This window comes from Pristiophorus japonicus, chromosome 20, assembly GCF_044704955.1.
Source record: "Pristiophorus japonicus isolate sPriJap1 chromosome 20, sPriJap1.hap1, whole genome shotgun sequence".
Lineage (NCBI taxonomy): Eukaryota > Metazoa > Chordata > Chondrichthyes > Pristiophoridae > Pristiophorus > Pristiophorus japonicus.
In genome coordinates, this window is record NC_091996.1 from 80,559,067 (window position 1) to 80,569,935 (window position 10,869).

Here is a 10,869-nt window from a genome sequence, read left to right on the forward strand (position 1 = left end):
CGAAATGGCCTCCTTCCGTGCTGTAAACTTCTATGATTCTATGATCTCCTTCACAAAGAGTTGAGGTGCGTGTGAGGTGACTTGAGCACATCTTTCCTCGCGTGACAACATTTCAAAGGCAACTCAACGACTGTAAAGCACTTTGGGGCATCATGAGTTCCTGACAGACGCTGCAGAAATGCAAGTCCTTCTTTGCAAAAGTTCGATGCAAATTCAAAATTCGCGGCAAAATGAGGGCTTGTCCGGGATTTGAACCCGGGACCTCTCGCATATTTCAAATAACAACCCCGAAGCGAGAATCATACCTCTAGACCAACAAGCCAACTATGTAGCTTATGTGGCGATAAGGTGTAACCATTATTAAGCATTTTTAGTTTGTTGCTATTCCTGATTGGAGGAGCACATGAGACGGAATCAGACTTTGTCTTTTTGACATGTCTTCTGAAGCGCCACACGGTCCCACTCCTGCAGTCAATGAGCAGGCGGGACGTTAATGTATTCATCATCATCATCATCATAGGCGGTCCCTCGAAACGAGGATGACTTGCTTCCACGCCAAAAAAGGATGAGTTCATGGTAGTATGGTGTTACTCCTCCCTGTGCGATCCCCAAGTTTGGCCAGGGAGCGTACAGCACCTTTGGTGCCTGACCTGACGGCCTCTGCGTTTCACTCAACAAGTGAGACACCATAAGTAAAGAATAATCGCAAGTTGACAGACAACCAAAATGTGGGAAGCTATTCTGATCCCGGCAGGAACTTCTATATTTCTGAAAATGTCCCACCAAGGTGGAATTGTGATCTCTAGAATCTTTCTCCCGATCTCAATTGTTTTCTGTTCTCGAGAATCGAAATGTTTTTGTGAGATTACTACAGCTGCTAGCAGAGCAGTAAGTTGTTAGGGTAGTGGGGGAATTTCATCGCCAAATGTACAACATAATCCTGCAGGTTTGTGATGTTTTCTCTCACAGTGAGGTGAACAGTGGAGGGTTCAGGAATGGGGACAATCCGTTCCTGGGCCACTTGAACTTCTGCCTCGGGTTCAAAGCAAAAACTGCTGTCACTGACCGGACACCAGAAGTGTCCATGTTGGTAGTGGGGCGCACTGGTGGTGACACAATATGTCCCACCCCCGATGTATGCTCCCTGTGGAGGGACATGGTTTTGTGCCATTACCTCCATGGTACAGTTGATAGACTGTGCACCAGCAGCTTTAAACCTGCACTGTGGTTTAGAATAGGTGTTCAAGTGCTGGGGACACAGTATTATGTGTGCACCCGGAGAGGTCAGTACCCGTCACAGCGTGTTCCCACTTTATGACATAGGGTGGGACTGCTGTGAAATGAACATGTGCACCTCCTTGAATTACTCCAATGTTCTCCACCCTGTATACAGTGTGGGAAGGGCTGTCCCACCCATGACCGACATCCTTAGTACTATCCCCATGATGGTGTGATTAGAACATCGCGATCGACTGGGACAGGGTAAGTTTCAGAAGCTAGGCCGAGCTGGCACGGGCTTAGTGAGTTACTGTACGGGTGGAGGGCTGCAAGGTGCTTGTTACTGATCCAGTAGGGGACTAAACCTTGTTTTAAATCCTCCAGGTTGTTGCGGCCCTCGTCCAACAACCATGCCCCGTACAGCACACACACCTCGTTCTGTGCAACCTGGTCAGAAGCATTCCTATCCTCCCGTATGAGTGCATTCCCTGTCTGTGCATGTTTTTCCAGCTCAGCCACGATTTCCTTTCAATGGATCATCATAGCCTGGTCCTCGTGTAGCTCTGAGCCTTCTCCTGTGTTTTCTTCTTTCATGATGTTTCTCAGTTGGTTCTGGAGACCATTTATCTGCATGTGTAGTTCGATATCGTCCAGGCTATTTATCACAGAGGATCCTGCATGATATGCAGTTAAAATGTCGTTCAAGGTGCCCCTTCTAGGTCTTCCCGTGCCCATGGTGTCCCGAGCGTATAGGATGTATATATCTGTTTTGTCTACATTCTCAAATTCTAACTCATAAAAGTTCTTGAACATTTCTCTGAGTAGGGCCTGGTATAGCTGCTCTGTTTCCTTCGGGCACCAGTCAGGTATATGCACCTCGGTAAAGTTTAAAATAACTGAAGCTACTGCATAATGTAGCCCCTGGTATAACACCTTTTCGGTTGGTACCAATACTAATCCATTCCCGAGTCACTTGGTGGTGGTCGGACACCTTTCTATTATTGTTCTCACTGGCGGGGTCGTGGGCAGGGGTTTCTTAATGTGTGCTAGAAGTTCGGTGGTGTTAATTGGGAGTGGGGAGTGTGGGACCACACACCCGTGTAGGCTGGAATCCCACCCCATCCCTTCCCCGTCATCTTGCCATTGCCTGGCAAAGGCGATTGATATGTCTGCAGGACAGATCTCCTCTGACCACCACATGCAGACGTAAATTCCCTGTTCAGACTCCCACCACTTGTTCCAACACACCTTCACTCCTCCCCGTGTCCCCGTGATGGTACGGTACGTGTCATTCCCGAGTCTTTCCCAGTCAGAGTGCTGATCCCCCACATCCTTGCTCAGCTTCCTGAGCCAGCATCATCTACCCAGGGGAATCTTTCCTTTACAAGTCAAACATACACCTTTTCCCTCCGTGACACTGACCCACGCAGCAACGACCCGTATCCTGGGGCATGGAACGGAGGCCTCCCCAGAGGTAAACCCTTCCTGGCTGGAGTAGTGGGTGGAATGAGACCCCATCCACCCTGGCCACCTTCCCTCGTGGGCGTACACGGCGAGCTCTTCCACACCCGGGGTGTCACCCCCTGCAGTCACGATCGGTGCTCTCTCTCCTGAGACCATAAATGGGGGATTCTTCCACGTCTCCTCAGCTGTCGCTGCTCATCCTTATCAGGGTGAGCAGGAACAGGACCCTGTTCATGTTGTTATCGATCTTGTAGTGCCTCTTTTACTGCCGACAAGGTGGGGTCTTTTCCTTTCCCCAATACATATGTCACTATTTAGTCACCGGCTGTCGGCTGAAACTCTTAACTTCTATATTCATATAAACATCCTTATCCTATTCTACTCGTTTCACACCTTCCATATGTGTGGTTTCTTTTCAGTCGTATTGCCCTGAAATCATTACACGCATAATCTACACTACGCTAGATTCTTACTAAACATACCTTAACACATATCGTATTATTTATGTACATCTGCCACCCATCTCCAGGTGGCCAGGTTAATTCCTGTCCTTCTCTTTTCTTCTCCGGCCTCTGTGTTTCCAGCGGGGCCGGTAGTAGGTCGGACAGTACCGCAGGACCTGGAGTGTCCTGACCGGAGGTGGGTCTGAGTCCCACACTATTGGGGGAATGTCTCCTCCGGTGATACAGCACACCGCTCCTTTGGGGGTGGCTGCCTGGTTCATTTTGTCCCCTGGGGGTTCTGCCTGGTTGAGGGCCGTGGGCTGGGGACCCCCAATTAGTGGCTGGTCCACCACTATCTCTTCTGGGGCTCCCTCGTCGCCCGAGGCTACCGGCTGGGTGTCCCTGCTCGCAGGCTGGTCCCTGATCTTAGGTACCCTTTCACGGCAGGTCCCTCTCCCGGGGCTGAACCACTTAAATTGGGGCGCTGGTGACCACGGTGCCTTAGGCCGTGGCGTGCGGAGAGTCCTTCTCAGGGTTTTGACCCCTGGGGGTGCGTCCAAGTCCCAGCTCCTCCAGTAACTCAGTCCACCGCCCCTCTGGGTACAGTCTATGGGTCTGCCACGTCCCCTGTGGGATTTCCACAGTCAGAGGCTGCTGGCTGAGGGTCCCTGCCTTTAGCACAGTTCCCTGTTCCTGGCTGTCCCTTATGTTTAGCTGCTGTCCCGGGGTTGAAAAGTTTGCACTGGTTTATGTGGAACCACTTTGTACGGCGAGGCATTTTCACGGCACAGATCATGGGGCTTGCCTTGTCGACAATGTGGTACGGCCCCATGTACAGTGCCTCAAAAACCCCTACTCGAGCGTAGTTGCTGACCATAACCTGGTCCCCTATCTCCCATTCGTGGTGTTTGCGGGGCTCGAGCAGCAGTCAGTTGCTCCGATGCTGTTTTCCCATATTGTCAGCAGCCTGCCAGTGAATCTGTTTAATGTGTTCAAACAGGTTCCTGACAAAGCTGTCCCGGCTCGCTTCCCTAAGCTGACCTTCCGTGAGTACCGGGGCTAATACATGGGTGGGGGTTCGCCTGGCTCTGCCGGTCATGAGCTCATACGGGGAGTACCCCGTGATCTTTGACTGGCTGGCCCGGATCCCTATGAGGACCAGTGGTCGGACCTCTACCCACCTCTTGGGTGAGTCCCCTGTCTACTTTCGCAGCCTTTCTTTGATGTTGCGGTTTAAACGCTCCACAGGCCCGGATGACTGTGGGTTGTGGGCGACATGCCATTTACCTTTGATGCTGAGCACCTTAATGGTCTCCTGCATCACCTGCCGGGTGAAGTGGCTCCCCTAGTCGGACTTCACGTACTGGGGTAGTCCCCATCGGGAGAACACCTCCCTGACCAGGATCCTGGCTGTTCCCAGGGTAGTGGCTGTTCGGCATGGGAAGGCTTCCACCCATTTGGTGAATACATCCACCAACACGAGACAGTACTGGTAACCTCCCTGGGCGATGGGTAGAGGCCCAATGTAATCGACCTGGATCGACTGCCAGGATCCCTCTACCCTCCTGATATGTCCCATAGACACCTTCCTTTTCTGGGGGTCGGGGTTGTTGGCAGCGCACACCAGACAGCTGGCACAGAACTCGCGGACGTCTTCCCTGAGTCCCGGCCACCACCCTGCCTGTACCACCCATTGCCAAGTGGTCTCAGGTCCAGGATGTCCTGCTCCTGGACCCTCGTGGGCCAGCTGGAGGAATTCTCTCTGCTGTTGTTGGGGTACTACCCATTGCTCCCCCCTGAACAGCATGCCTTCTGTACGGGCCGTCTACCCTTTCCCCTTTTTCTAGCGTGTTCAGGACAGTTTTAGGGACGGGGTCTTGGATCTGAACCATTTTTAGGTCCGGGGACAATGCTACCCCTACCCTCCCTGTCATCCCAATCCTGCCCCTGACTGCTGCGATGGGGCCTGGGTTGTACGGATCCTAGAGCTTGCCCGTGCGCGCACCTTGCTTGGCCAACATGTCAGCCTGCTGGTTTCCCTCACTACGGGGTTCAGTGGTGGAATGTGCCTTCACTTTATGTATATAGATCTTCCCTTCCTCCCCCACGGCTGTCATGATCTTTTCCAGTCGGGGCTTAATTGCCAGGGGTCTCCCGTCTGCAGATGTGTATCCGCGACGGGACCAGATAGCCAAGTACTCCAGACACGAATTGCATGTGAACATACTGTCCGAGAAAATCGTGTGTCAGGTGGGGAATTCTTCGGGGTGTGTGACTACATATACCACCGCAGACAGTTCAGCGTGCTGGGCACTCATCGTACTGGGGAGTTTAATCACCAGGGCAATGCCTGCCTCTGGGTCATAAACTCCACAGCCTGTGAGTCGTTCACCCGCAGATCCGTGCTTGAACCGCCCACAAGGATCTCTCGGCCTCTGCGGTGTAACCCAGCCCGAAAACCTATGTTAATTTCCCACCGTACACCGGTGGGCAGTCCCTGGATAGATCATGTTGGCTGCGAGTCTTGGCTCGCAGAGACTCTTACCCCTTAAGTCCATCTGGGAGAGGAGTAGGGTCCAGCGAGCAATGCGGGCACTGCTCTCTGTCCCGTCCTTGATCCTCCCGTCCAGGAACATTTGGATGGGCGTATGGTAGGTAAGGAGTGTGATAGGGGATCCCCTGTGAAGATCAGTGATCTTTTCACAGCCCAGTGAGTGGCTAGGAGGTGCCTCTCAAAGTTGGAGTATCCCTTCTCCACATCCGTGAGTATCCTGGAGGAGTAGACCACTGGCCTCAGCCGGCCGTGCCGCTCTTGGAGCAGTACTGCACTCAGGCTGTCCCCACTGGCTGCTACCTCCAGGAAAACTCTTTACCCCCAACAATAGCCCCGAGAGCTGGCACGGTCTGCAGGTCTTTATTGAGTTGGATAAATGCTGCCTCGCAACCTTCGTCCCATTCCCACTCCACTCCCTTGTGTCGGAGTCGGAGCAGAGAGGCTGCTGTGGCTGCATAATCCTCAATGAGATCTCTGCTGTACCCGGTTAGCCCGAGAAAAGATCTTACTCCTGTCACTGTGTCGGGAGCTGGTAACTTCTGCACTGCTTCCCTTCTAGCTTTGTTAATGGCCCTTTCCCCAGCGCGCACAGCCAATCCCAGGAATTTTACTTCCTTCAGGCCGATCTGTGCCTTTGTGGGATTCACTTTAAACCCTTCTTCTTTCAGCAGCTCCAGCAGTTCAGCCAGCAGTGGACCATGCTCCTCCCCTTCATTGGTGAACAGGAGCAGGTCGTCCACATACTGTACCAGCTGCTGGGGTCTGCTGAAGCTCTTTAAACAGTTGGCCATACATTGATGGAAAATACTGGGGCTGTTGTGGAAGCCCTGAGGGAGACAGTTCCAAGTGTATTGCTGTCCTTTAAAGGTAAAAGCAAACTTGTACTGATCGTTCCTTCTTAAAGGTATGGACCAGAACCCGTTGGAAATATCCAGCACCGTGAAGGTGGTCGCGGAGGCTGGGATACTTCCAATGAGGTCATCCAACGGCAGCAACCGTGGGTGCACAGGCGGGGATGTTACGGTTGAGTACTCGATAGTCCACCGTGGCTCTCCAGGTGTTGTCCCGTTTCTTAACCGGCCACAACGGAGAGTTCACATGGGTAGCTATTGGTCTCAATACCCCTGTTTCACTAAAGAACCCAAGGCTGTTTCCATGTCTGCCTCCGCCTCCCTGGGGAAGTTATACTGTTTCTACGGTCGGGTCATAGGGTCACCATCTATGCTAACCTCGACCCCGTTTATCCTCCCACAGTCATGTTTGTGAGTGGCAAAAGCTGCAAGGTTTGCCCTTACATACTCTTGGTACTCCATTGGAGTGTTACTGACCAGTGATTCAAGGTTGTAACACTCCTTGGCTTCATGGTACACACCGTCCCTTTTCCCCATTTTTCTGGGATAACCATCACATCACTCTCCTGTCCCATACATACTGACCCCGAAAGACAATGGTTTCTTAAATCCACGAGGATCCCATGGCCTCGAATGAAGTCAGCCCCCAGGATCCCTCTCCCTTCCTGTTCCCACTTCATCAGGACACAAGTCCATTTGGTGTGGAGTGTTCCGAAACGAATAGAGAACGGAACGGAGAAAGAGCCAACCTTCTCGGTGCCTGTGAAACCCACCAAGCTCTAGGGGACCCCGCTAGACAGAGGTGAGGCGGCGGGGTTATTTACATAGACAAGGGTGCTTGATGCACCGGTATCCAGCAGGTCAGTCCCTTTCACCTTTTCCACCTCCATCTGAACGGTCGGTCTGCCCCACGCATCGTACTCGAGGGAACACAGGTGGACAGGCTGTGTCTGTTCTAGTCACTGTTTTGGCTGGGATGGGGCAGATGGGATTTCGGTACCGGTGGCGGTGGCTACCCTCCCAGAGCCATCCAGCATTGTTCGCAGCGCAGTCAGAAATGTATCAAACGGGTGGGGAGGGGCTGGCTTCTCAGTCTCGGTCTTTTGGGCAGGGGCAGGAGAACTCTTCCCTGCGCTACACTTCCATGGGTCTGGAGAAGGGACTCCCATCATTACAGCCCATGGCTTCTCGAATATCTTCCTGGACAGCAGCACATGTCCTCTGCCCCCTTTTGCTCTCGGCAGATAGGAACCTGTACAGCTTGCTGTCCAGTGAGAGGAGGTGCATCTTTGCTATCTCGGCATCATCACACGCGTTAATATCCCCTGCCTGTTCCACTTCCATAAAGTGGACCGAGGTGTCCCCCTTTGGAGTGAGCTTTCCCAGGTGACTTATCATAGCCCTAAGCTGTTGGGTCGTGTGGGGAACCACAAACTGACTTTCCAGGGGCCCCAGACCCCCAGCACCGGTGGGCGGGCCAAACATTTATTGCCGGACCGGGCACATTGGCCCTGGTTCTGGCCCTTCCTGTTCTGGCTCGCCTGCCCCTCCTCCCTGCTGCCAAGCCAAGCTCAAACTCGGTGCCACAGGTGGTGGTGGTCCGCTGTCCCTGTCCGCCCCACAACTCGTTCACCCTCCTGCTGCCGAACCGGTATAGTCACCGGCACCACAGGTGGTGGTTGAACAGTTTCCTCTTCTGTTCCAGGTTTACCCGGGCCGTACCCGGGTTTATTAGGAATACCATGCCTTTTGCCTTGGACAGAGCAAGGGTTAAACTTTTGATTTGTTGCTGGCAGGGACCGTGGTCTCCTGACTCAATCGTGCTGGCTACTTTATAAGCTGCTGTACGTCTCTTAACTTCTCCTCCAACTCTTTTACTTGAAGGGTGAGGCGAGTGTTTTCCTCCCACAGTATCTTTTCATTATTCTTAGCCTCGGTAACCTGACACTGTAAATAGTTCTGGCTGTTTTTCAACCTTTCCATTCGCTGTGTCTTTCCATGTTTTAGCTTCCGGAGTTCTCTCCACACATTTCTTCTGCCATAGCCCTGTCATGTGATGTTTCTGCACATTCACATCGTTCTGCCTGCAGTGACTCGATGTTCTTATCTCGGAGTTGGACCTGTCGCTGCAGGCAGGCCAACCAAATTGCCTTTTCTACTGATTCCTTATGGTCCTTGCTGGGTGTCCAGGGCCGCAGCGTATCCTGGATGCTCAGCGCGCAACAGACCAAGCACCCATTAAATAAGAACATAAGAATTAGGAACAGGAGTAGGCCATCTAGCCCCTCGAGCCTGCTCTGCCATTCAACAAGATCATGGCTGATCTGGCCGTGGACTCAGCTCCACTTACCCGCCCGCTCCCCATAACCCTTAATTCCCTTATTGGTTAAAAATCTATCTATCTGTGACTTGAATACATTCAATGAGCTAGCCTCAACTGCTTCCTTGCGCAGAGAATTCCATAGATTCACAAGCCTCTGGGAGAAGAAATTCCTTCTCAACTCGCTTTTAAATTGGCTCCCCCATCTTTTGAGGCTGTGTCCCCTAGTTCTAGTCTCCCAGACCAGTGGAAACAATCTCTCTGCCTCTATCTTGTCTATCCCTTTCATGATTTTAAATGTTTCTATAAGATCACCCCTCATCCTTCTGAACTCCAACGAGAAAAGACCCAGTCTACTCAATCTATCATCATAAGGTAACCCCCTCATCTCCGGAATCAGCCTAGTGAATCGCCTCTGTACCCCCTCCAAAGCTAGTATATCCTTCCTGTAGTAAGGTGACCAAAACTGCGCGCAGTACTCCAAGTGCAGCCTCACCAATACCCTTTACAGTTGCAGCAGGACCTCCCTGCTTTTGTACTCCATCCCTCTCGCAATGAAGGCCAACATTCCATTCGCCTTCCTGATTACCTGCTGCACCTGCAAACTAACTTTTTGGGATTCATGAACAAGGACCCCCAGGTCCCTCTGCACCACAGCATGTTGTAATTTCTCCCCATTCAAATAATATTCCCTTTTACTGTTTTTTTTCCCAAGGTAGATGACCTCACATTTTCCGACATTGTATTCCATCTGCCAAACCTTAGCCCATTCGCTTAACCTATCTAAATCTCTTTGCAGCCTCTCTGTGTCCTCTACACAACCCGCTTTCTTCCCAGTAATCTTTGTGTCATCTGCAAATTTTGTTCCACTACACTCTGTCCCCTCCTCCAGGTCATCTATGTATATTGTGCACAGTTGTGGTCCCAGCACCGATCCCTGTGGCACATCACTAACCACCGATTTCCAACCCGAAAAGGACCCATTTATCCCCACTCTCTCCTTTCTGTTAGCCAGCCAATTCTCTATCCATGCTAATACATTTCCTCTGACTCCACGTACCTTTATCTTCTGCAGTAACCTTTGTGTGGCACCTTATCGAATGCCTTTTGGAAATCTAAATACACCACATCCATCGGTACACCTCTATCCACCATGCTCATTATATCCTCAAAGAATTCCAGTAAATTAGTTAAACATGATTTCCCCTTCATGAATCCATGCTGCGTCTGCTTGATTGCACTCTTCCTATCTAGATGTCCCGCTATTTCTTCCTTAATGATAGTTTCAAGCATTGATGAGTGACATTCACTTTCTTATACACATCGGAGGAAATCCTTTCTGTCATCTTGGTTCTTTCCTCCAAAACAGCAATCTCTGCATCACATCCTTTACACCAAAGTCCTGCCGCGGTCGCAGGGGGTGGTGTGTGGGATCAGGTTCATCTCTGACCTTCTGAGCAGATTGAATCGCTCGCACTTCCTGGGTTCTAGACTTTAGATTTATTTGGCGATGTGACAAAGAACAAGAGACAACTAGTTTTGGTGCAAAGAACCTCAATTTTAACAAGAATAAGAATGTACAATGTCAAGCTTGTAATTACTAGAATAAAAAAACACTTTACCAAACATTCATGGGGTTACAGAATAATAATACACCTCCCACATCCCAATGCCTAACTCTGACTAGGTCAAACTCTCGGGCAAACAGGGATTATGCTCACCAATCCTCTTATTGTCAGTTGGCGGTGGTTCGCAATTTTGGGGTTCACTGGACTCTGTAAGTTCTGCTTGCCATACCCTGAATGTTGTGAAAGACTTCTTGCTGCGTAGTCTTCAGTTGGGTGGTGTCCGCTGATGCGGTAGGGCGCGTATTGGATTTATGGGTAAGTACCCACTTTCTTCCGTCAGCAATTGGTTTTAAAGTTCTTTTGGGTAATGTTTCACCTGTTGGTATCGAGGAACAGATTGTAGAGGGGAAACTTTCGAATCTTTGGTTTCTTCTTGAGGACTGTTTATCTT

General features: G+C 51.1%; 1 non-coding gene across 1 annotated transcript; it reads right to left on the reverse strand.

Moving 5' to 3' along the window:
• Window positions 1-234: 234 nt before the first annotated feature.
• On the reverse strand, window positions 235-322 carry trnap-cgg (transfer RNA proline (anticodon CGG)). Its single transcript is given in 2 exon segments — window positions 235-270; window positions 287-322. It is a non-coding gene; the product is annotated as a tRNA-Pro (tRNA).
• Window positions 323-10,869: the final 10,547 nt, after the last annotated feature.